We start from the raw sequence: 26,599 nt of genomic DNA, 5'->3' as shown, positions 1-26,599 counted from the left end.
ATAATTTTGTTTAGTCTTCATAGATTTTTCTAGAGAGGTAACAAAGTAAATGTTACATGATTGATATGAACTGCAAGAGGGTTTCAAATTAAACCAAATAACCGTGAATTTATAAACATTTACATCCAAAAGTTCATTTGTAGATTGATTATTTGAAACTCTCAAGATATTTTCCCATAAAAAAGACTGTTTTAGTGGATTGGCTTCCCAGATAATTGGAGAAAGGTCTATTTCCTCCATGATACATTTAAAGTATGGATAAACTGTAGTATTTCACTTACACTGAATTGACATATTTTGCATTGCTATTATGAAACCTTGCCTCCAGGGTCCTATTGCTGGTGGCTGTTGAGTTAGCTAGGAGTTTGCAGATGGCCCCACTATACCATTCTCTGGCGTTGTAAGATATGGGGAAGTAGCAGGGATCTGAGGGCAGAAGCAGGGATTCCTACAGTTAAGGTAGACACTCCAGGGGACCCAGGACTTTCTCTCTCTTTGCATAAAATGGGTGTTAAAAATTATAAAACCAGGGAAAATTACCTTTCCCATTAATTTGTAAAAAGGCCTGTTAATAAGTCCAGACTTAAATGATAGGGGAACATTCCATTGTAGAAAACATTGTCATCCATTCTCTTGATCTGCAACTTTGGAATAACTTGCGTGTCTCAACTTCATAAAAATAAAACTGCAGCCAAATATTTTGAAGAGCACAAAGTTCTCTACAGGGGAAAAAAAATGTTTATTCATCTTCATAAGGAGTGCAAAAAAAATTTTTTTTAAAGATTAGACAGAAGTGATCCTGGAAACGTTTCAATTTAGCAACTATCATTTAATTAATTGCAGACACTGTGTAATGTTGGCAAAGAAAATACTCCTAAAGTTCAAAAGACTCATACTTGATGTGGTCTAATGGAATTACAGCACACTGTCAGAGACCAAGCACACTTGTAGAATGAGAATGCTTGCCCTGCTGTGCCCTCCCTCAGATAAGAAACCTTAGGGAAAAGTAAAGTCATGTATTTTTGCATAAATATGAATAATAATAGCTAACATTTACAATGTGCTTACTACGTGCCAGGCCACAATCGGAAGAGCTTAACATATTGGATTCTCAAGCAGCCCCTTGAAGAGGGTGACTTGGTCATTCCTGCTTTGTAACTAAGACACAAACTGAGGCCTTGAAGGTTAACTTACCACACGGCCAGCAGATTCCAGAGCCAGGCTTAAACTCAGCTCTTAATACGAGGCTGCACAGCTCATGTATAATTAAGTATGATGCACAATTATTCTATATTTACCACCTTAAATTCTCCACGTAAGCATAATGGTATCTGGATACAGATGCCATTATTGTTACCCATGTCCAGGTTTTTATTAGGCTCGTTTCTGCTTCCCATATGGAAGGGTTGCATCACGTTTCCCTGCGCTTTGGGGACTTCTCTGCATTTGCAAAGCCCCGTTCCGGTGGTTTAGACCCCAGGTTCCATTAATCCTGCATTCTTGTTGCAATGTTCTGTTTCTGCATCGCTTGATCGTTATATGATAAAAAAATTTTTTTTAATCATCAGAGTACAAAGGAATGCTGTCTTCTTGTAGATGAGCTATTCAAGTAAATTCTTCTGTGCAGATAAGCGCAGTTCTACTATTTACTTGGTTTTGACCTAAGGCAATTACCTAACCCTCATCTGTGCGATAGGATAGGTATAGCAAACTTCAGGGGTTTTCTGAATCTTAAGTGATACAGTGGATGAAAGTACGTACAGAGGGCCTGGCAGATAGTAAGCACTCAGTAAAGGAGAGTTATTTTTGTGAGTGGAGATGGTTTGGTGGCTCAAAATCTTTTTGGAACTAGTTTTTGAACTTTCTTCCAAACTAGCACATTGAACTATTCCAAGAATTCAGTTGAATGTGGTGATAGTCCCAACTTGGAGGGGTTTTGTTGTTGTTTTTTAATGTCCAGTGGCTCTGACCCTAGTCGTTGACCGCCTTCTTCATTAGCCTGGTGCTAAATCATTTTGTCTCCTTAGGGAAAGAAAAACACAACTATCCATCGTCAACACATGAGTATTTGCAGTTTTTGAAGTGATTCCCAAATAAGGAGACATGTGCTCTTGAGAAAACTTCTCAAGTAAGGACCTTAAAAATGTTTTCAGCCATGGCTGCAAGGCTGGGAGAAAAAAAACATGAGTAAGACCAGCAGACATGCTAACATAGTGTAAGTTCTTGCACTTGCACTATATTAAAATAGACCTGCTAGCTCCTCGCAGATGTGGATTCCTGCACTTACCCCTTTCCATCAGACAGCGTACCCAAGTGAGCAGTACCAGCAGGTTAGCTTTTAAAAGCTCCTTGCTGCTGCTCCCCAGCCCTCTTTGAAGTGCATTTTGAAGTTCAACCCACCTCCCAGAGGTTGAGAGCCTTCCTTCTTAGGGGCTGTTCTCCAAGGACACCCCTGCTCAGCTTCTGCATCTTGAAGGTCTCTGAAGTGAGACGGAAGGAGGGCCTCAGGGACTTCTGGGCTGCACTGGCCGAGGGAGAGTGGCCAAGTGGTATTATTGTGAGCCACGGTCATAACTGCAACACACCATTATATGACAGAGCTCACTAAGTGCTTTTTACGTCAATTATTTCATGTAATCCTCTCAATGGTCCTTGAAGCAGGTTTGTAGTCACTTAGTTTAGAAATGTAAAAGCAGATAAAAGGCCAGGAAGCAACATGGGCCACGCCAAGGTTAAGGGTGCTGGTGTGGAGGAGCCAGATGGCTGACTCCAAGCCTCATGCTCTGTCCACCACAAGGGACTAGGGATAGAGACTCCTTGTCTGCCCGGCTTTCCCTCCATCCATCCCAGATCGCCATACAAATGTCTTTTCTTTTTCTGCTCTTTAATTTCTCTAGCAGGCCTCATCACTGAGCACACGTGCATCAGTAGTGAAGTACAGGGATTGGTGCTCTGGCCTGAGGAATAGCTGCATCACTCTCCCTCCTTTAGAGGTGGCATTTCAGGCACCAAATGTCCCTACTGCAGCCATACCCCTAGGAAAAATGGCAAGTCTGGTTCCTCCTCAGTTCTGCTTGCAATGATATGGACAAATATTTGCGTGCCCACTGTGGGCCTTACTTAAGTGTCCAAGATCCAAAACGCCTTATTGAGTTGCATTTCTGTGTTTGCTTTTTCCTTGGTGTTCAGCAGAAGCAGCAAGCCCCTCGCTACCAACTGTGCAGGAAGACACCTAACCATTATGAGTTGTATTGTTGCCAATAATGACAGTCCATGGACAGTTGTTTATCATAAATGTTCACTGAGTGTCTCATACGTGCTGGGTAGTGTGCCAGCTGGGGACACAGTGGTGATCAGAAGCAATCCTTGTCCTTCATTGGGACTTGCATCTAATGAAGGGAGATAGTGGTTCATCCAATAATCACACACGAAATGGTGGCAATGCTGGAAAGCAAAGGGAGCCCTTCACGAGGATATGTGCCCTACGTTAAGGAACCTGATAACAGGAATACTTTTAAGAGGCTGTTGATGAGACTGGAGGAAGGGGTGTTTCAGGAGCCCAGAGAAAATTCGGGGCATTGAGGCTGGGTTAGAGAGTGTTGTCCACACCCTGAGAATATTGGGCTGGCAGCGTTGTAAGCAGAGGGCCACAGCATCACCCTTATGTCTCTGAGAGCTCACTTATGTTGGGGAAACTGGATTAAAGATCTGAGAAGAAACTATTACAGGATGGAGAGTGGGGAGAGGGAGATGTGGACAGATCCAGGAGTTTAAGGTAAAATGCAAGGGACTAATAGATCTGCTAAAAGGGTTAAGGGAGAGTAGGATGGCAGGAAGACACTGGGATTTCTAACTTGCATGACTGGGAATTGGTGGTGTTATTCACTAAGCTCTCTAGGACCTAGTGCTGGGAGATTTTTCAGGGTTCCTCTCGCCCACGGTTAATGTGCCATGCTCCTCATACTGGCAATACAAATATGAGTAAGAGATATCTGCTGCCCTTATAGAGCTTGCAATCTTGTTGTGTGTGTTGGGGATAGGGTGTGTATGTGTGTGTGTGTGTGTGTGTGTGTGTGTGTGTGTGTGTGTGTGTGTGTAAGGAGTGGCTAAGATATTCTTTCTGCTGAAATGTGTTTGAAGTATGACTGTTGCATAAATTTGGCAATGGGAATCCAAACAGACACTCTTTCCCGGGGGGTAACCAGGGGGCGGGAAGCCTTAGAACTTGGGTGCCCTGGGGATTAAGAGACATTTTTGGCAGATGAATGAATGACCTGGTGATCTTTGAAAAGGCACTGTGAATCACCGAATATAACCTTAATGCAGACCAAATGGAAAAACACAGTGCAGGCTTCAAGCTTGAAATGACAGAATCTAAAACTCATCTTTCCTGGGCATGTCAAGTGCAATCAAAAAGAAGTGAGCCATTTAATGGGAGCAAGTGGATGAGAGTGATTTGTGAAGACAGAGGGTAGATTGCGACTTCTTTTCCTCCAACAGCCTCTTAAAAGTATTCACTGCGTGGTCATTGCCAAATCTTTATAAATGTCACCATGGCAACCATTGATATGAAAAATAATATTAGCCTGGACAATTCTGCATCAGTTGACCTGACATTTTCCACTGCAGTGGTCATTTCCATTGTTTGTGCAGATGAGTGAAGACGGTCCTATGTGGATCTTGTCATATTTTCTATTGTCCTGAAAAGACAATGCTTGTTCAATCTACCCTGACATTAAGAAACCATCCAGTCGCATTTGAAATGGGGTGGCTTCACCATTCTTTCCTTTCTTATCTGAGGATGTGCTGGGAGATGCACCCTGCTGGTGTCATCCGTGTTGGTTCAGGGTGAGGATGGGGAGCCTTTCAGCATGGTTGGTTGGAAGATTTTGCCCAACTCAGTTCCACCAGTGGATCTGGAGGAGGTATATTGCATATAAGTATGTACACATTTTTATCACATATCCACTGTTCTCTCTTATAGTTCTTCCTTAGGAATCTCTTCTTTCTGGTGTCTAATCTCAATCTTGGGCAACCTAACTCTTCAATACTGTACTATCTATCCCTCTAGTCATTCTTCTTCCAAGAATCTCTTGTTTTATAATCCCTGCTGCTTTCTCCTTCTCTATTCAACAGACATGTATTGAATGTCTTCCCTATGCCAGGCACTATTCCAGGTGACCAGGACACCCAGCCAATAGGAGCCCAGAACCCCTGTCTTTGTGTGACTTACATAGAGACCGGCAGGAGGCAGCCATTAAACAAGGAAATGACAAAAGTAGTGTAGGATGAGGATGTAGGCTTGCTGGGTAGCCCAGTCACTGTTTTTAATAAAGTTATCAGGGTAGGCCTCTGTGAGAGGAGACATGTGAACAGACTTGAAGGAGGTGAAGGTGTCTGCATATTGCAGAGAGAACACAAAGGTAGAAGATGCTGGCTTGTCTGCGGATCTGCAAGGAGGCCAGAGTGAGCAAGGCACGGAGTGTGACTGTAGGTGTGGTCAGACAGTGGGGTTGGATTGTGCGAGGGCAATGAAGCAGGAGGTCTGAGGGCCTTGGGAGATTCTGAACATGAGTGATGTGATCTGGCTTTTTTATAAGGATCACAATCTCCTTAGTTTAGAGGACTGTAAAGGTCCCAGGGTAGCAGGAGAGAGGAATGTGATGAAGCTGTTGTGGGAACCCAGGGGGAGGAATGATGATGGCTTGCACCAGAGTGGGAGTGCTGAGAAGTGGTTGGATTCTGGATATATTTTGAAGATAGAGAGAGCCCCTAGGCGTTATCAATGGATTAGCAGTGGTTGCCAACCAGTGGTTCACGGACCACCCGAAAGGTTGGTGACCACTGGATTAGAGCATTCTCCTTTGAACTTTTCTCAAACTTAAAAATTGTAGTAGAATGTTCTTTTTAGTAAAATAGATCTATACTATACACAGATTCTATTTGTAATACAGTTTTTAAAAATTTAATATCCCCCTTTCTGAAGAGGAACTTCAACTGGACATATGGAATTCTGTAGGCTGGAACAACTTAGCATTGTGGTTAGGAGCATAGTTTGCAAAATAAAATTGCCTGGTCTCATTACTTCACAAATGTGTGACCAGGAACAAGTTATTTAGCTGCTCAGTGGCCTGCTTTTACTGTAAATTGTGGGTCATAAGAATTCCTACCTCATAGACCTATGAGGGAAAAAGAGTTAGTATACATATAAAGCACTTAAAATAGTGTGTGGCGTGTAGTAGATGTTAAATAAAAGTTAATAATTACTAAAATTTTATTAGCATTTGCCTTAAGTTCCAATAACTTCTTAGATTATTAAAAACCCGAGTATTCTTTTTATATTAGTGTTCTTAAGAGACTTTTCAGAGGACCTTTTCTGTTCTCAAACATGTCCATGGTAGTAGAAATAATCATTCCTTAATTCAGTGCTTCTCTGCATTCATAGTTAATTTAATGTTTTGTCATTGCACTTTATTGTACTATAAAATTGCTGTTTTTGATAGTTGAAAACCAGTTGAGTGTTGGCAATTTCAAGAGATTTAACTAAATATGTGCATGTGCATGTATGTATCTATATTTGACCATATAGTTCTTATGGGTGTAGCTCAGGAATCAGAACACCCAAGTTTGTATTCTGGTTCTATTGTTCATACCTGTGTAACCTTGGACACATTGTTGAATCTATTTATGCCTCATTTACCCCTTCTGTACAATAGGGGTAATGACAGAATCTATCTCTGTGATGGTAGAATGAAGTATTCTCATAGAGTAGGTCTTAAACCCATTCCTTGCACAAGATAAATGTTCAATAAATTTCTTTCTTAGTAAAATAGTGATCCCTGGGCTGGACACCATGATGTAGAGTCCCAATGCCTGAACACCCCTGGGAGAAAAAAATCACTAACTCCAATGCATAAAACATTAGGATTATATTTATTTATACATGATTCCTATTAGACCCCTCTAATTACATGTTAGAACCTTATATCATTCATCACCTAAGATCATCAGGAATGCTCCAGTACATTTTCTTAACTTGGAATAAAACCATAATGATATCTTTTTCTTTATGGTGAAGAAGTGTTGAAATTCTAGTAATGACATTCAGTGGGTTATGAGTTCTATATGCTGGTTGTTAATTATGCCCCCATTTTATTGACACGTTACAATGAAACAGGTGCCAGCTACAGTAATAGGTTCCCTCCAAAGAGTGTAAATATCAACAAATCTGATGGCAGGCACTGCCAAGGAAACCAGACTTGTGTTCAAAAAACAACTAGCTTCAGAGAATATAATGGGTACATTCATGTTTAATCCAGTGGCTTCTACCAACTACTTTAGGTAATTGTTTAAAGGTGTAAATAGGGGGTCGCTATTAACGGTTATTTTTACGACATCCTTCTTTTGAGGAATTCTTAACATTCAATTTAATAATTAGTTTCATTTTACTCTTCCTGTTTCTCAATGTGCCTACACATAAAAATCACTCAGGGAATATTAAATATACTGATGCCTAGCCTTCACTCCCCAGAGGTTCTGATCTAATTGGTTTGGTGTAGAGCTCAAGCGTCTGTATTTCGAAGTTATTTTTTAATTTAAATTTTCACTATGAAATATTTCAAATGGACACAAAGTAGAGAGAACCATAAGAAGCCCACATGTATCTATCACTCAGCCATGATAATTAACATCAGTTGCTATTTTTAAAAAATCCCCCCAAGTGATTCTTCTAATATACAGTCATAGAACCACCACTCTATTCTAATAAAACAGAAAATGGAAGGAATATTTCAGCGGGTATCAAGAGAAGCTGAAATTTGCTCAAGGACACAAAACAATTTTAAGATATCATCTAGTACTCTGTTCATCAAGCCATAATGGCATTCATGAGCAAAATATGATAATTGCATGCCTGCTTGATTTTGTTAAACAGTGAAATAATTGGGGAATGGGCACTGGAACACCTGAGGAAAATTCAGAAAGACTTAGAAATATAATGGTTTCCCATTTAGAATCTTTATACCTTGACTCAACATCATGCCCATCCACCTAAGGCAATTCAGTCAAACCTGGCTCAGAGATAAAGAAAAGTCTGATGATTAAGGGCAGAACAAGTGGATTAGAGTTATGGATCAGAGAAGACGTGTGAGAGGGAAAACGGTAGTGGAAATTGTCTTGAGACTTTGGAGAAAAGCACCACATTAATGAAAGACTAATCTCAAAACAGAGACATTTTGTAGGCTATTCAATAACAATGTAATTATATAGGGTGTCCTGCAAAAATGTATACACACACTTTGAATAATTATAAAGGCAGTGTTTATTAAAATACACTTATTTTCAAAATTGAGCTACCAGCTGTTAAAGTGTATATACATTTTTTGGGACACCCTGGACATATAGTCAGTATATCTTAATGAAGTCAACATTTGAGTTGCTACCTCAATAGTGAAGACTTGTGTCCTGGTGCCTGGGTGGAAAACAATTGGATCTGAGTTGGGTAGATGTTACATACGATCTTGCCCAAGAACCTACATGATAGAGGAATCACTTCTGGGGCATTATTGGTAGATGTTACCTGGTATCTATCCCCTGAACATTCTTGCTGAAGATCCCACTGCTCATAAGACAACCTGGTTCCATATGAGAACAGCAGTCTTCTTTGAGCTGAAATCTCATTCTTTAACAACCCCTAATGAAAGAAAATATTTTAAATGCCCCACATGTTGTCCTAAATTATTTTTGTTACTTAAGTCTATCTATCTATCATCTATCTATCTAGATATATATATGTAAAATGAGATTTAAGTTTATCATGTTATAGGTTTCATCAACTATATAATCAAAATAACCTTCTAAATTGATATAAAAATAAAAGGCCTATAAAATTAATAATGTATTAATTTAATGAGACTAAGGATATATTTTTTTCTGAAACAAAATTCCTCATGTTGTGCTTAAGGGTAGAAAGATGTAGCCTCTGGCCAATTTCTTTAATTGGGTTCACTAGTTTTCACTAATCAGTGCAGGGGATTCTTGTTAGCATGTGTATGTTATATCAAACAGTGTTAATAATTTAAAGTCTCTATTTTCTTGCTGGGTTAGGGATAGTCAAGTCTCAAACTCAACCAAAACTGCCAGCAATTAGTTCTCCATTTTCCATTTTAATGAGACATCACTTGGCAACTTTGTAAAGTTGTTTTGTGCACTTGGAAATTAAGGTCAGAGTTGTAGGGTTATTGCAATCTTCAATGAATGTGCATCTAATCCAATTATTGTTGGAATTGGGTACAGCACAATCTTTCATTATTATTTATTACTCTTCTTATTGTTAATGAACTGCTCTTGCAAATTAATGCATACAACAACAGGAACCAAGCAATAAATCTTGCAAAATGTATGCTGACTATTGTACTATAGGATCCCTTTAGTTCAGCTCACTTATATGGCGAATGAGGCCTGCCCTCCACACTGTTATCTGCTTCAACTTCTATTAAACATCTATCTGAATAATATACCATCTTTGTCACCTGTGTGTTGTACACTGGTCACCTAGATCAGTGGTTCTCAAAATTGAGTGTGATTTTGAATCACCTGTAGAGCTAGTTAAAAATGCCTGCTCTTTGAACCCCACCCCGGAGCTTCGGATTTGCTTATTCTGGGGCTAGACCCAAGAATCTACATTATTAACAAACTCCCCAAGAGATTCTAATAGAAACTAGAGGCCCGGTGCACAAAATTGTGCAAGAGTAGGCCTTCCCAAGGCTGCCAGCACCGGCTTCCCTCTTGCACTCCTCAGGCACCCAGGGCCTGGCCTTCCCTCGCAGCCCCACCTTCATCTGGAAGGTCGTCCAGAAGGACGTCCAGTCTAATTAGCACATTACACTTTTATTATTATAGATGGTGTGAGAACTTTTATCACTTTCCAAGATTATTGTTGACATGGAAATATAAAAGGTAAACTCTTCGCAAACAGCCTGAATTGATCAATTCTGGCATCCTCAGATTTGTATCATCTACAAATAAGCCCACCTTGTATGTTCTGACAAGTCCCTGATAAACATCTTGAACAGGAAAGAGTCAATAGCAGAGGCTTCCTTTAAAATGGCTTTGACCTATTAAATACCAGATTTATTTCAGGGATACGGATATTCTAGATGACGTTTTCATTGATTCTCAGAATGTTTTGGAAGCTGTGGGCGAGAGTAGAATCACATTTTCAGATTGTACCCACACTGCTAAAGCATGCATGCAGTTAGGCTAGCGATTTTCTACTGATGTGCCGCAAGGATTTTTAAAGCATGCAGTGCCTGACTACTCAGACAGGGCACTGACCTCTTTTCTCTTAGATTGTCAAATTTTAAAAATGACAACAGCTAACACAACAGTAGCTCTCCGGTGTGAATCAATCAAAATTATACTTGTTTGTTTGTTTGTTTGTTTGTTTGTTTTTGGCAGACCGGCAAAAATGTAATATATTTTTTGGTGTCCGGCTGAATTTTAGAAATTAGTTTCTGTGTGCCATGAGATGAAAAGGTTGAAAATCTCTAAGTTAGGTAACTGATAATGGGGGGGGGGGGGGGGGGGGGAATCCTGGAAAACAGGAATCAAATTAAGCAGCAAAAAGATGACATTTTTTTATGTAGTTATAGCTGTAAATGTCTTAGTTTATAAAGTTATCTATAATATGTTTGCCTAAAGAGAGGAACATAAACTTGGAGTCAACAAGTTAATAAACAAGACATCTGAATGTCTTACTTATTACCCGTTTTTCTCTCTCGGTTAATTCTTGTTGATTGCTGTTAGAATGAAATATAATAGCTGGCTAAGATGATTTATAACTTTACAGGAGACTGAGAGGCTTGCTGTCATTTATTTTATGTCTTTTGAGGGGAAAGTGATTAAAATGTTAAGTGTCTTGGCATAACCCAAAACTGACCATCTCTTTGGGATATCAATGTTGTCTCAGATAGTGAATAGCTTGGCAGTTGAATTTAGTAATATTACGGATTACCTACTTCCTTTCTATTTTGCCATTATATATAAAAAGCCCAAATATAAAATACCCTTAATGGATTTTTATTTTTACTTAATGGGAGGAGAATAAAATTAACCAGCATTTCAACCTTGTGAAGATCTGAGGATTAGAATAAATCTTAAAACTTTGTTAGAAATTATTCTGTTTAAAAGTGCTGGAATTTACTTCTAAAATTTACTAGAAGTGGAGAAAACAAAATAATTTAATAAGGGTATATTTCAATACATTGGAATTTACATAATATGTATTGATCCTGCCTTTATAACTACTATTTTTACAAGAGTACAAAGGAGGCAAATAATGAAATTTTGATGAATAGGAATTATTTTTTAATGATATAGTATGTCTAAGCTTTCGCCCTCTCATAGGTACATTTTTTGTACATTTTGTGCTGCATTTGTACTTGTTGGTATTTTTTAAATTTCATTTTGCATCTGTGCTGTCTATGTATACATGTGCCTGAAATGATGTATAGGGACCCAGAATAAAGAGAACATCTGGAAGCCTTAATGAGCTGTAAAGTTGACATTCTTCTTAGAACCTAGAAACTCTTAGCCAAATTTTTCACAAGAATTAGCTTGTTGCTTTTGAAGTGTGCATTCATCCCTGTATTTTTCTTATTTATGGTCCCTGGCAATACTGTGGCTGAATACTTTGTGTCCTGATTTCAAGGACTTGATATGCAATTCAGGTTCCGACATTATACTGAGCATACAGTAAGTCTCAACTAGTTACTGCAAGTGCCGGCATTTTACCAAGGCAGCGTAGGTTGAAAGAGTTAACTTAAAGGACTAAAGAATATGGAGATACTTTTAAATATCACAGTTCTCTAGGTAAGGGTGGTCTGAGATTGTCAGAGAAGAAAAAACGAGTGTTGCATGTCTTATTAGTGTTTGTAGGGTCTGGTCTCTATCCTTTTTTTTCTGAAGTCTTGTTGATGAGACTGTCACTATGGCTGTAATACAACCTGAAAACTCTGCCCTTGCTTTGGCTATCACCTTGGAGTTATCCTTGCTCTTCAGGTAGAAAAGTATCAGTGATTACCAATGAGTATGTATGATTCTAATGCTTGTAGTTGGACTGAGGTTCATGGGAAATGCTGCCGCTACAGCTTGGGATGAAGTTACATAGGTAACTAACTTGAAGTTAGCTGTGCTCCTTTCTCTGTACCATGGCTAGGATTCTTGTTGGTCTTCAGTGATGTATCTTATATGTACTAGATAGAACAATTTCAAGAAATCCATAAGTAATATTAGTGTTGTAAGGTAAGCTTTAGCATGGCGGAAGAGACTACAACGAGCATATTGACACTAGGCTGGAGTCATGGAATGTTTTCCCATGTTTCATGGATTATTTCAGGGTTTGCCATGTGGATATATTAAACTAGAAATCTGACTGAGTTTTCATGCCCTGTCTGCATTAACGCTGGCACTATGTGAAAGGTGGTTTTTGGACTTAAGATCTACTTTTCTGTAACTTATTGGAAAAGCACCATGAGGGGTTATATACTGGCAAGAATAAAAAGTTCTTTTTTGTTGTTGTTAACCTTCACCTGAGGATATTTTTTCATTGATTTTTAGAGAGAGTGGAAGGGAGAAGGAGAGACAGAGAGAGAAACATCAATATGAGAGAGACATATCAGTTGGTTGCCTCCTGCACACGGCCCAGGACCAGTGATCGGAATCTAACCCGGGACTCTTCAATCCACAGGCCGATGCTCTATCCACTGAGCCAAACCAGCTAGGGCTAAAGATTTCTTTTGAAGTCAGAGGGATTAAGGGAGAAGTTAGATTTTCATGGAAGGAAGCAAATTCAACTGTAAAGGCATCACTACATTGCTTTCTACTTTGTTACTTTCCTTCTCTTTTCCATGTGGAAGAACTCATAATTTTCTTTCCTGATGAGAGTAAATAGGTTTTTCATTATTGCTTTTACTCAGCAGGTATTAAGATGTGATAATGTCTTTTTATTTTGTAGAACCCTAGTATTTTTATTAAATTTATTGGGGTTATATTGGTTAATGACATTATATAAGATTCAAGTGTACAATGCTATATCATCTGTATATTGCATTGAATGCTCACCACCCAAAGTCTAGTCTCCTTCCTTCACCATATATTTGTCCCCCTTTATCCTCTTCATCCTTCCCCCCACTGCCTTTCCCTTCTGGTAACCACCATACTGTTATCTGTCTATGAATTTGTTTTTGTTTGTTGTTTTCTGTTTTATATCCCACGAGTGAAATCATATGGTTCTTGTCCTTTTCTGACTTATTTTGCTTAGCATGATACTCTCAAGGTCCATCCATGCTGTTGCAAATGGCGAATTTCATCCATTCTTATGGCTGAGTAATATTCCATTGTATATATGTACCACATCTTCTTTACCAATCATCCATCAAAGGACACTTAGGTTGTTTCCATGTCTTGGCTACAGTGAATAATGCTGCAATGAACAGAGGGTACATATATCTTTACTCATAAATGTTTTCAAATATTTCAGGTAGATACCCAGAAGAGGGGTTGCTAGGTCACAATGGTAGCTCTATTCTCAACTTTTTGAGGACCTCCATACTGTTTTTCAAGGTGGCTGTACCAGTTTACATTCCCACTAGCAGAGTTTGAGGGTTCCTTTTTCTCCACAACCTCTGCAACACTTACTTTTGTCTTGTTGATAATAGCCATTTTAACATGTGTGAGGTGGTATCTAGCTGCCGTTTTGATTTGCATTTCCCTAGTAGCTAGTGAAGTTGAATGTCTTTTTCTATCCCTGTTGGCCATTTGTATATCTTCTTGGGAAAAGTGTCTATGCAGATACTCTGCCCATTCTTAATTGGATTATATTTTGTTGTTGAGTTGTAGGAGTTCTTTATATATTTGGATATAAGCACCTAAATGGAGGTATTGTTTGTAAATATCTTCTCCCTTTTGGTTGGCTACCTTTTTGCTTCGTTGATTTCTATTACTGTGCAGAATGGAACCCTAGTATTTTTTAAACATAAAGGGTTTTGGAAATAGTAACTTATTTTATACATGAGAAACTGAACACTCAAAGTAAAGTGAAAACTTAGTTCATTATTCAATATCCATTCAAGAAAATGTTCAGTGCTTGGCTTGCAATGTACCCAGTGAGGCACTGTGGGGAGACAGAGATGCCTAAGTGGGATCCACCATGATATTAACCAGGTGGAAGGAAGAGCGTTTATTACAGAGATGCAAGCAAGTTACTGACTGACAGAGCTATGTGCTGCTCCTGAGTTTGTTTGAGATTTCTTTTTCCCCATATTTGTGCTGGGAAAAACAAAAAAAGAACAGTGGAAAGTGCTGGTCAAGCCCAAAGGGTTTCATAGTCATTGCTTCCCAGATTTACTACTAAACTAGGAAGAAGTATGTTTATTTTACTTCAAATTTTGAATTCATGGAATACTAGGATAATTATCTAGGTACTCCTAGCTTTTAAAAAATAATATTTAGGATTCTAACATTTTCTCCCAAGGAAACAAGACATTTCTACACTATTGCTAATTTTCTCCATCATGAGAAAGATTGGTTCATGAATTAGAGAGAAATAGTTTGTTCTCAATGTTTAAAAAATAGCAAAAATACAGCAATAAAATGAATGAAAATATGAAACCATCTGTGTCTCAAATGACAATGTCAACTGTGTTTGTTGTAAACAATATAATTTGTTAAAGTCCACTCTTTAAAGGAGTGTGCCATAGTGTGCACACAAAAAAGGAAAATAAATCCCTTCTGCATTCCAGATCTTACATGAACATAGGCAGCCATGTAAGTACAAATGTGGTATGTGCATGTATGCCTCTAACACTCATGTGACCCTGATAGGAAATTAATACAGTGATCCCCGAATATATCACCCAGTATTTGAACTATCACCTTTATCTGTCACTTAAAAGGCATTGCAGGCCCTTGTTACCTGTTAGTTGGAACAATGCCCTAGTCACTTCCTATCAGCTCCTGGTATTTGCCCATCCATTCTAGTCTTTGCTGTGTCAACAGATTATTTTTCCAATAACGCAAGTCACATTTTCTTGCTAAAATTTTTCTCAAAAGCGAGCACATCTACAGAAAACAGGTCCATAAACTCCATAGCAACAGAGTAACACCATAATTTTCCAACCTTCTCTCGCATCCAATCTGAAAAAAATGCCCCCTCTCCTTTTCTATTGCTGTATTCCGTGTCCTAGAAACCCAGGCCAAGTCTCAGGGACAGAACAGAGCCGCTGATCTCTGCCACAGGCATCATGATCTGCATCGCACCTTTGGCACCCAACAGTAAATGCAACCTTTTTGTGAGTCCACTTTCCCTTTCTACAGGATTGGTGAGCTCTAGGAAGGGTGATTAGGGAGGAATACATGGAGAGGGCCTCAAACATGGTAATAAATATGCCTGGGTCACGTGGTTAGAACTTCGATGTGAGATAACCAGGAATAATTTTTTCGCCTACAAATCAGAGTGTGAGCCTCCTCCTCTCCATTTCAGTGGAAAGCTTATCAATAATGACTTCCTGTTAGTCTGGGAAGCTTAGAACACCTGTAACTGTGAACATTTATGGTGGGAAGTGGGGAGTTGCTGGAGGGAGGCGGCCGCAGACAACCCTCTTCCGTCGCCTTTAATTCAGGTCTTCGCTATTAATATTTCTTGAGGGCCCACATGTGCAAGATACCAACAATTTGAATTTTATTTTATTTTTTTACATTCAAAAAGAAAAAAGAATATCACTGCAGTCCCTGAGTTAATAAATAACTCACCTGAGGTCAGGAACACCCTCCCCCACTCTCAAAGCCGGTGTGTGGGAGGGCTGAGCAGCGGATAGAGGGCCCTGGCGACAATCTAAGTGGACATCCAAAGGCTAACGCTGTTGGCAACTGTATCGAGGCGTTGTCCCCCCTCCGCCAGGACGGAGGAGGCTGATCGCAAGTAACTGTCCTGAAGTATTGCGGGGGGCCTCGTGCCTCCTCCCCCGCAGCCGGAATCCGAGCCGGGAGGAGGCCGGTTTTCCCTGCGCGCTCGCTGGGCGTGTGCCCCCGCCGCAGCTCCGCCGAGTCCCCTGCAAAGGGGGGCGGGGAGCCGCGCGAGCAGCCCGCGTCTGCGGCTTCCTCCCCACGCCCGCGCCTCCTGCGCACGGCCCGGAGGACGTGCGCCGAGCCGTCCCCACGCCGCCGCGCGCCCGGCTCCCTGCCCAGCCAAGGTAACTTTTCTGCCTGCCGGGGCCGGGGGAGCCGCGGGAGCCGCGGGGGTCTCCCGTCGGCGAGGTGCGGAGGGTGAGCCGGGGGCCGGGGGCGACGCGCGCGCGGCTGCGCCCCTGACGCGTGGCCCCCGCGCTGCCCGCTCGCCTGAATGGCCGGAGCCCAGATCCCACGGAGCCCGACCCCGGACCTCGCCCGCCCGCCCGCCTCCGGGACCCCCGCCGGGCCCAGCCCGTGCGCCCAGCCCCGCTCCCGGGGACGCGCCCGCCGCCGCGCTGCAGCATTTGCTGGGCCGGCGCTCGGAGCCTGAGCACCCGCCTCCGGCCCGGGGGGCTCCCCCCTGGGAACCCTCGCCGGAAAGGGCGACTCGGTTCCCGCGTCGTTTCTCGATCCATTTGCCTAAATCCCCCGTTCGGGGCGCCATGTTTTAAGTTACCCCTTGGGGGTGGGGGCGAGGGCCAGGGGGGCTGCGCAGGGCCGGCGGGGGACGGGGGGGGGGGGGGGGGGTGCGACACTGCGGCGCCGCCCTGGGTGGGTGGCCGGCCGGAGGGGCTTGGCTGCGGGCTGGTCCTGGGTGCGGGCTTTGGGGAAAGGTGCGCTCCGCACAAAGCATCCCCGCTCGGGAGCAGCCGGCGCTTTTATGTAACTTGTCTCCTTCCTCGAACTGGGGCAGCGCCCCCCAGACGGAGCCCGGCCGACGGGGGGTGAGGATGGAGCGTCCTAAAGACGTGGCTCCTGACCCGGGCACCTGCGGGGCCCCCCTGCACGGGGAGGCCGAGGCTGGCCGGCTGGGGCCGGGGGCCGGGAGCGGGACGCTCACCTGGCGCCCGCGGGACTGCGAGCTGCCTGGGGAGATGTCTGGGAGCGCGGCCGGTGGGGGCGGGGAGACCGGGTTCAGGTCTGCTGGAGTCGTGGACTCGGCCAATTCCTGGGGGTTTCCCGGCTCCTGCCGCGGGGGCTTGCTTTCTCGGATTTCCCCTCTAATCTCGCTCTACTTCTTCCCCTCCCTCTTCCTGCCTCCCCGTTTCACACCCCCCCCCCCCCCCCCCCCCGCATCAAGTTCATGGCTTCTGCAATGCGGTGGGTGTGGTTACCTAGTAAATTGTAACTGTGGTCCTTTGCAGTGGGAGCGTTCTTTCCTTTCCGGTTTTGATATTTACGGATCTAAAGTTTTCTAGGGTTTTCTCCTCCAGCTGAAGTCCCGGGTTAAAGTTGGGAAGAGATTATTGCGGAATAGAATGATAAAGAAAACATGTGTTATTCATTACTCCTGGAGGCTGGGCTGACAAATCCTGAGAGGGCCAGGCAGTCCCGCGCATGCAGTGCTTCCATTACGTGTTTAAGTTGGTGTTTCAGCTTTTTTTTTTTTTTAAACGTTAGCCTGGTGGAATTGCTTTTGCAGATTTCCTGCCTGTCCTTTTTGGGGGCCCATTTCTAGGCTGCCTGAGGAGACCAGGTGCGTTGGAGTTTTCCTTGCTAGTGTTAACTTTCCCAGTGGGAGAGGCATCACACCAAGTGTTAAAAACACTCTTTTTAAATTTTGCACTGGTTTCTTTTAAAGTCTTAAGGAAACTGAAAAGATCAGACTCCACTTATATCTGGAAACTCTGGATGTAACATCAATTACAGCAAATTAAGCAGCAATGCCCTATTAAGAAAAGAGAGCACATCAAGCTTGAGTGAGCTCTGGGGAATGGGAGGTGGTGATTTATGTCTTGGCTGAGACAAGGTTTTTTAAAAAAAAATGCATGTTAATTTTGGCATCAAACTTTTAAAACTATAGTTGGAGTCACAAAGTTATTGTGAGAAGAAATAAATTCTAAACTGAGAAGTGTGACTGTTAATTTCAGAAGGCATTGATAAAAATAAAACAGCAGAATACTAAATACCATCTCGTTTGCATGATCATTTTCTGATGTTTTAGAAAAGGGAAATATAAAATGCACAAGTTACTGCATAAAGTTTATACTTCAGGCAAATAAATTTATTTGCAAAATAGAACATGTTTTTTTGAATGATGTATCAATAGCAAGAAGAGTACCACTTTAATTTGTAAATCCCTTTTAGGTGAAGGTACAGGTCAAAGGTCAGTGTTTCTGAAATATTTATCTTTAATGTTTAAGTGATTTCTCCTACATAAAAGCAATTTAGGTTAAAAGCCCCTTTTTGTCGATTCTTGTACAGTGTTTGGACTTTGGCCAACTTTGAATTGTTTCGCAATAGGAGATCAGGGATATTTTTTTTTTTACTTGATTAGATGCTATTTTATATGTGCATTGACTTTTTGAATTGTTTGGTCAGATGTATTGAGGGGCCACCCAGGTAGAAGAGGCAACCCTTCATATCCTGAGAGATATGGTATTGTCATTATTTTGGGAATCCTTCAGGATTGGGTTAAGTATGTTGGGTTAAATATGTCAGAACATGCTGTCCAAGAGATTTTCCTACATGCTGTAAAATAAATATTTATCTTTTAGGTTAGTGCTTTAAAAAAGTCTTAACATTCACAAATTAGAATTCATATCCTTGCCAGTAAAATAGAACTCCAAAAATGGGCTGGAAAATAATTACATGTTTCTTTTCTGTGAAAATTTGACTCTACTGAGGAGAGAGGTTCCTTAAATATTCTACTACCCAGGTCATTTTTAGTTTCCATAGTCTCTTCCAAGTATCCAACCACAGTTTTCCTCTGAATGTCAGCTTTGTTATGACTTACTATAGAAATTATAGACTTACATCGAAAACCATGAGTCAATTTATCTTTAGCACCACTTCATTTAGAGAGATCTTTAATGGTGCCATTGCTGCATGGATTTCTTTCAAAAGGCTAGCTAAGTGCTAATTTGTTGGGAACACATCAGATGCTCCTGGAGGGTTCTGCTGTCATTTGATTTGTCTTGGCTGCAAAGAATTATGTGCTCACAAGCAAAGACTGGAGCAGTGAAGTCATCGCCCTGCCCAGTGTTGTGACATCACTATGGCTCAAAGGAAACTAGGGTGGGGCAGGCAAAACCAGATGGTCTGAAGCTTCTTGCTGGCTTTTAACTTTGCCTGATAAATGAATGAGACCCTCCTTTCTCAAGTTGACCACGCTATAAGGTATTGTTTAGAGAATTGGAAGGTAGACGTGAATGAATGGGAAAATGTGTTTCATAGATAAAGGAAGAAGAGGGGTTTTTTTTTTTTTGGTGCAATAGTAGAAATACTTAACTATTCCTTTTTTGATGAAAATGCTGTATTTTTTTTAAAGGCTATTTAAAAATTTTCTTAGCAAACAAGAATGAATCTATATATGTTTTTATGCATAGGGGCAATATATTTCTTATAAGTCTTTGAACCAAAATAGCATTCTTGCTGAATTCTTGGTTTAGATTATTGGTGTTGTCTTTTTTAAGTGCTTGTCATGATAGTTTATTTTGTGGGTAGGCAGTGTTCTTTCTGGTTTCTTTTTAAGTTGATATGATTGCAGTTGGCAATTGTGTAAAAGTGGAAAAAGCTATAGATTTCACAAGTTTAGAGGATACCTGCAGTGATTTGGGGTAATTTATTTCTATTTACTTTTGTGTTTTTTTTGCAAAATGTTTTAAAATTTAGCACTTTACTCCTAACTTAGAATTCGAGTGCAGAGATGATCACAGACACTTTTCATCCTGATTAGTGGTGAATAAATTATAAGAGGGAGTCTGAAGTTCTGAAACTATGAAGTACATTTTATGCTTTGGGTTCTGAACTTAATGTGATGGAAGCATAAAGGAGGAACCACAGAGCAGCTGCAGCTTTCATTGGCTTTTCGGTGCCTCCTTGGTAAGATGACTGTCATTTTTTCATGTAAGTGCTTTATGTATGGAGCTTTGGCAGTTCTTATTTAGCTGTGTAGCTTTTCCAGAACACATTTACAAAGCAAAGGGAAGGGGGAAAATGGGAAGGGTGGCATAAAAAGAGAAGTTGAAATTAGGCACCAGAACTGCAGAACACTCGGTTGAAATGTCTTCTCTAACTGCATTTTTAGACCTGGCTGGCAATGATTGGTTAAATTGCACACTTTAGAATTGTAAGCTTCTATTAGCACCAAACCCCTAATTCTTTCGTAATTTGCAATACAGAGAAGAAAAAGCTGACAACTTAATTTTTAGATTGCTGACATTTTGATAAATTGTTCTTATCGCCCTTTCTTACAAACTTTAAAAAAAAAAAGCAAAAGAAGCAGAAAGGTCTATATTAGATCTAGAAAACAAAACATGATATTTAACCTGTCTCATGTGTCTGTTTTTCTCTCAGTTACACAGAGTAATTGCTTGATGTGAGTAGGAACTTATTTCTCTTGGAGTTTCATCCCCAAACCAAGTACAGGTCTAAACACAGTGTTGAGTAAATATTTAAGGAAATGAATAAGAAATGAGGCCTTTAAGTGGCTTACCCTTCACTACAAAAAAGAAAAGGAAAACCACACACACCAAACAAACAAACAAAATATTTGAAAAGGCTTTAAAAGCACTGCTGCTTTATTTAAAAAATGAGAATTACTGGACTCATGAATGTAGTCATTATTTTTAATGGCACCATCCTCTCCATTACAAGCTTGCTACTTGGTCCATAGCTCAAATTAGGTAGGTCCTGCAGGTTTTGCCGAATCAGAGAAGAGAATGCTGCAGGTACCGAGAGGAAAAAAGAATGGCTTTTGTGAAGGGAGCTCTGCAGGCCGCCTGCTTCTTTCCTGCCAGCTGTAATTGGTGCCATGGAGGACATCAGTGTAGAGGGACTACTCAGAAGAGGAGGGATCAGACTGGAGTGTGACAGAAGCTGAAAATAGATTAGAGCTAGGTGATGATATTGATCTTGACGTTGAACTAAAAAGATAAAAAATACTTTGTTGTAGATTTCTCTTTTTTGGTTATTTTTATACTAGAGGCCCCAGTGCACGAGATTCATGCACTGGGGGTGGCGTGGAGTCCTTCAGCCTGGCCTGTGCCCTCTCGCAGTCCGGGAGCCCTCGTTGGGCCTAAGTGGGCAGTGGGACATCCTTAGCGCTATCTCGGAGGCGGGAGAGGCTCCCACCACCGCTGCTGCACTCGCCATTGGTGAGCCCAGCTCAGGGCTTCTCTGGCTGAGCGGTGCTCTCCCTGTGGGAGCTCACTGACCACCAGGGGGCAACTCCTGCGTGGAGCATCTGCCCCCTGGTGGTCAGTGCGCGTCATAGCTACCAGTCGTTCCACTGTTTGGTCAATTTGCATATTAGCCTTTTATTATATAGGAATATATAGTGTTTACATTCTCAAATAGTTTTATTTTGTGTGTGTGTTTTAAAAATCATTTTAACAACTTTCATTATTTTTAAAATAACCTTTTTTTCACATTTTAACATCTCTGAAATTGGGATATGTCTTACAGTTGCTCACAGCCATGTGGCAGAAAGAAAGCTGCCAACTTAATTAATTGATTAGGAATGTGCATCAAAAATTAGAGAATTGGCTGCGTTGGTGTGGCTCAGTGGTTGAGTGTTGACCTATGAACCAGCAGGTTATTGTTCAATTCCTGATCAGGGCACATATCTGGGTTGCGGGTTTCCTACCCACCACCAGTCAGGGTATGTGCAGGACGCAACCAATCCATGTGTTTCTCTCACGTCGATGTTTCTCTATCTCTCTTCCTCACCCTCCTTTCCTTTTACTCTCTCTGAAAAGCAATGGAAAACATATACTCAGGTGAGAATTAACAACAACAAAAAGAGAATAAACCTAAATAAATCTAAAAGAATTCTTTAAAGAATCCTATCTAATAAAAGAGTAATATGCAAATCAGTCACCACTCTGCTACACCCACAAGCCACGCCCACCAGCCAATCAGGAGCGAGTATGCAAATTAACCCAACCAAGATGGCTGCAGCCACGGAGTGAGCAGGAGGATTGGGTTTCCCCGGCAATGGAGGAAGCCAAGCTTTCTACACACCCTGGCCAGCCCAGGCCTCCACTCAAGGCTACAAAGTTTCAATTATAGAAGATAAATAAATCCCAGATACCCAGGCCTCCATTTGGGTCACCTGGGGGCGTGGCCAGCCTGCAAACCACCACAGGCCCCTCGCCCAGGCTGCCCTATGCCCCAAGGGAACCCCTACCCTGATCCGGGACACTTCAGGGCAAACCAGCCGGCCCCCACCTGTGTACCAGGCCTCTATCCTATCTAATAAAAGAGTAATATGCAAATTGACCATCACTCCAACACACAAGATGGCTGCCCCCATGTGGACACAAGATAGCCACCACAAGATGGCCAGCAGGGAAGGGCAGTTGGGAGGGACCAGGCCTCCAAGGGAGGGCAGTTGTGGGCGATCAGGCCAGCAGGGGAGGGCAGTTGGGATAGACCAGGCCTGCAAGGGAGGGCAGTTGGGGCAATCAAGCCTGCAGGGGAGGGCCGGCAGAGGAGGGAAGTTGGGGGTCACTGGGCCTGCAGGGGAGGGCAGTTGGGGGGGACCCAGGCCTGCAGGGGAGGGCAGTTAGGGGTGACCAGGCCTGCAGGGAAGGGCAGTTAGGGGCAATTGGGTTGGCAGGGGAGTGGTTAGGGGTTGTTCAGGCTGGCAGGCAAAAGCAGTTAGGGGCAATCAGGCAGGCAGACAGGCGAGCGGTTGGGAGCCAGCAGTCCTGGATTGTGAGAGGGATGTCTGACTGCCGGTTTAGGCCCGATCCTACTGGGATCGGGCCTAAACTGGCAGTCGGACATCCCTTGAGGGGTCCCAGATTGGAGAGGGTGCAGGCTGGGCTAAGGGACACCCCCTCCTCCCCCACCCCCGCACCCCCCGTGCACGAATTTCATGCACCGGCCTCTAGTTAGAAAATAAAAACTCCAATGTATAAGTCATAGCTTAATTGGCAGAGTGCTACATAACATGTTGGCACTTGCAATTAATGGTTTCATGAATTTTATGAAATATGACTTGTCATTTCACTATGCACATTTTTTCAGAAATGCTTTATAATGTTCATTGCTTATTTACATGGCCCAGTCCATGTATAATTAATTATATTTCTTATGTTCATCCCTTTATAGGAAAAATCTATTGAGTGATCTTCATTTTCCATCTTGATTTTCCATTGTGTTCCTTGGAAGATGGTTAGACTTTGATAGAGATTAGTCATTCCAGAAGACAAGAGGCCTAAATTTAGCTGGAATGCAGCCTTTACCATGGGGAGTAGCAGATGAGACTAAGGAGGGAATCTGATTGTGGAAGGTTTTTCTACTGTGGTATATGAGACTAAAGGATATTTTGACATTTCCTCTATAGTGGAGAGCCATTGAAAGTAGTTGAGTAGAGAAGAAAAATATTTATCTGGTGAGAAGGTAGGATGTATTAAAAGAATAGGAGTCTGGAGACGGATGGTTTTTGTTAATGGGTATCCAAAAATTTTCAGATATTGAATGTTATGGTTTTATTTTCAGTGATTGATATTTGGCAACTCATCACATATTTTTTGTGGTCATATTTGGTTGAAGACTGCATATTACTTTGGACTGTTTGGAGTAGGAGATAAGATATACAGAAGCTGGAGAGATTTTCATTCTTACTCTTATTTATGCTTCCAATTAAAACATTCTCATTATTTCAGATATTAAAAAGAATGCATGCCTGTTCTAAAATATATTCTAACACTATAAAACAAAAAGAAATCTCATCATGTAGAGATAGCTACTGTTAATATTTTTGGCAAATATCCTTATAAAACTACCTCTCGGAATGTATAATGTATTGTTGTGAATCTTGGAATCAGACCCAAGTGAGGCTCCCAGTCTCATTATTTAATAGCTATCTGACATGGGTCAAGACTCCTAACTTCCTTGAGTTTGTTTGCTTATTTATAAAATGGCCATAATGCTTAAATCTGAAGGCTTTGAGGACAAAATGATTATGAAACATGCAAAACACTGAGCATAAGTGCCTATAAATAGCAGTAGCTTTAGTTTGTATATGTATAGATTCATAGATAGGAACATAATATTTTACATGAATTGACCTCTAGTTGAAATATTAACATGTAACCATTTCCTTTTTTATGTGACCGTATGTCCTGGGAAAGCCTTTTCATGTATGCAGCTATATATCAGCACTATTATTTTTAATGGGGAATCTTTTCTTTCAGTCTTGCACAGCACTGGCGAAGAATCATGACCTTAGCGACGATGGTTATTTGAAGCCTTGTCATCCAGCCCCTCCTCCTCCCCATACTTACTGCCTGCACTTTTCATCGTTGTCTTCTCGCACACACATCCGAGGGCTGTGGTGAAACAGGACAGCTGAGCAAAATTAAAATCTCTAATGATAGTTGTGTACCTCTCACTGCTGTGTGTGAATACTTAGTTTTAATGAACTAAAACAGCCTGGAGTCATATATTTCCTAATTTAAACTTTAATGCAGAGTTCCTTCACAGAGGGCTGACCTCCCTGAGCACAGTCTGACCTTGAGGTCCCAGCTGCCCACTGCTTCACACATGTGTCCCAGCATGCCCCAAAGGGCAACAGACACCACAGCCTGTGACTGAGCTAAACTCTGGATTCAGAGTCAAAACATCCCCGAGTCTGGGATAGTTTGGGAGGTGTGGGGGTACAGGGCTCCCAGAGATAGAAGAAGTTAAGTTTCTCTTGGCTATGTTCTGAATTCTGAACCCTTTGTCCTCAGCAATAGAGAGAGCTAACCAATCAGTTCACAGATTTCATGCAGATTCTCTGGGCGTGTGGGCCACCTCGGTTATGTTACTGATAAGCACATGGTTTCTACTGCTCTTTGGTTTACTTGAATCCAGTCTTGTTTTCCCTATATTTATGCAGCTGAGGAAAATAACTTTGTAATCCTGAGGTGGTGCTAACTGGAATGGTGCTCCTAGACTTCTGTTAGGGAGTCTATGTGCTTAAGGCTGGGCCTGTGAATTGCTTGCTTTTATGTAACTTGTATCTAGAGTTGCTCACAATACAGAGGTAATAGAGAGTTTTTGGAATTACATTATAGAGAATTCTTGATTTTGGTCTATTTTATCCCATGATTTTGTACTGTTAGGTGATGACTTTTATTAACTGTAAGAGGAATACTCTTAGTGGACTAAGTATAGGGTTGGAAAATTAGAGATTGGCTAATTTGCCAGCTCAAGACATTTGGGAAGTTTTCCTCCTTGATTTTTGAAGTCTAGATAGCAGTAATTCATGGGGAGGAGCTGTTTTGTAGGATAAAGAAAATGTGAGTTAGAGAAGATATAGATGGAAACATCTGCTAACCTTCAGCTAGGACAAGGTCCCCCAGCTGTGAAGTGGTAATGATGATGCCAACCTCAAGGTTGAAATGAGACCTATATATTCAGAGACATCTGGAGCAGTGTGTAATGAGAGTACGCCCATAGTGAATGTTTTCTCATTTCAGCCGGTAATGTTGTTTACCTACTTTGCTTGTACCTTGGGACCTATTCGAAGGAATTGTGAAACTCCAAAGATAAATTCTCACTTACGACATTCTGTCACAAGCTCCATAATCCAAAAGATGATCCTTAATGAGAATACAGATTTTGAATCTCTAAGTAACAATAGTAGAGGTTTGCAAATAATTAACCACAGTGGTTTTCAAATTTCCATATGCAACAGAATCACCTGGGGAATTATTAAACAGCTATTTCTAGGGATCCATCTACAGTTCTCATTTAATAGGCCTGGAGTTGGGTCAAGACATTTTGATACAAGTGGTCCCTGGACCAAATTTTGAGATGTGCTGTCTTAAGGGATCTTACCTTAATAACTTTTCAGCTTACTGGCGATTGTCTGCTATACATATATTCTGGAAAGATAATCTGTGAGTAAGGAATACTAATTTTTGAGAGAATGTTTAGCATATAGGAATTAGTCTTGATGTAGGAACGAGTCCTGACCTTAGATTGAGAAAACATGGTTTCATTCTGGCTGGTTCACTCCTTACCACTTTTGTGGTCCTAGGAAATTTTGTAAAATTTAAAAGGTAAAGGAAGTAGGATTAAGGGATAGCTTTATTATCTTTTAAATAGGAATGATAGTAATTATGTAGCAGAAAGGTCGGGAGTATTAAATGAGAATCTGAGTAAAAAATACATGATTCTTCATACATCTTCAGTTGGAGTTAATTTTCTTATGATTGATGATAGAAAAATGGGGAAAATCAGATAGTGAAGACAGGCTGCTCTGTGAGTTATGTGATTCTGCTGATCGGATCAGACTGAGCCATTCAGATCTGTAGATGTTCTCAAAATATTAGGAAGTTCTTAACTTATATTCATGAAACTTAAAGTGATTAGAAGCATTGTTTTCTTTATAGATGTTACTATTTTTAGTGATACTAAAGGATAAATG

General features: G+C 41.3%; 1 protein-coding gene across 11 annotated transcripts in view; it reads left to right on the top strand.

Moving 5' to 3' along the window:
• EPB41L3 (erythrocyte membrane protein band 4.1 like 3) overlaps positions 1-26,599 on the top strand; it is a 201,209-nt gene that overhangs the window by 47,257 nt on the left and 127,353 nt on the right. The window contains exon 1 of one of the 11 annotated variants that reach the window (XM_079784354.1): positions 11,169-16,250. The exons of the other annotated variants lie outside the window; for them this stretch is intronic. The gene's annotated coding sequence lies outside the window, so the exon portion shown is untranslated. Of the gene's footprint in view, positions 1-11,168; positions 16,251-26,599 lie in introns of those variants that run through there. 11 annotated transcript variants of the gene reach the window in all.

Source organism: Cnephaeus nilssonii (assembly GCF_951640355.1).
Source record: "Cnephaeus nilssonii genome assembly, chromosome: 11".
Lineage (NCBI taxonomy): Eukaryota > Metazoa > Chordata > Mammalia > Chiroptera > Vespertilionidae > Cnephaeus > Cnephaeus nilssonii.
This window is presented reverse-complemented; position numbering and strand designations above follow the sequence as displayed.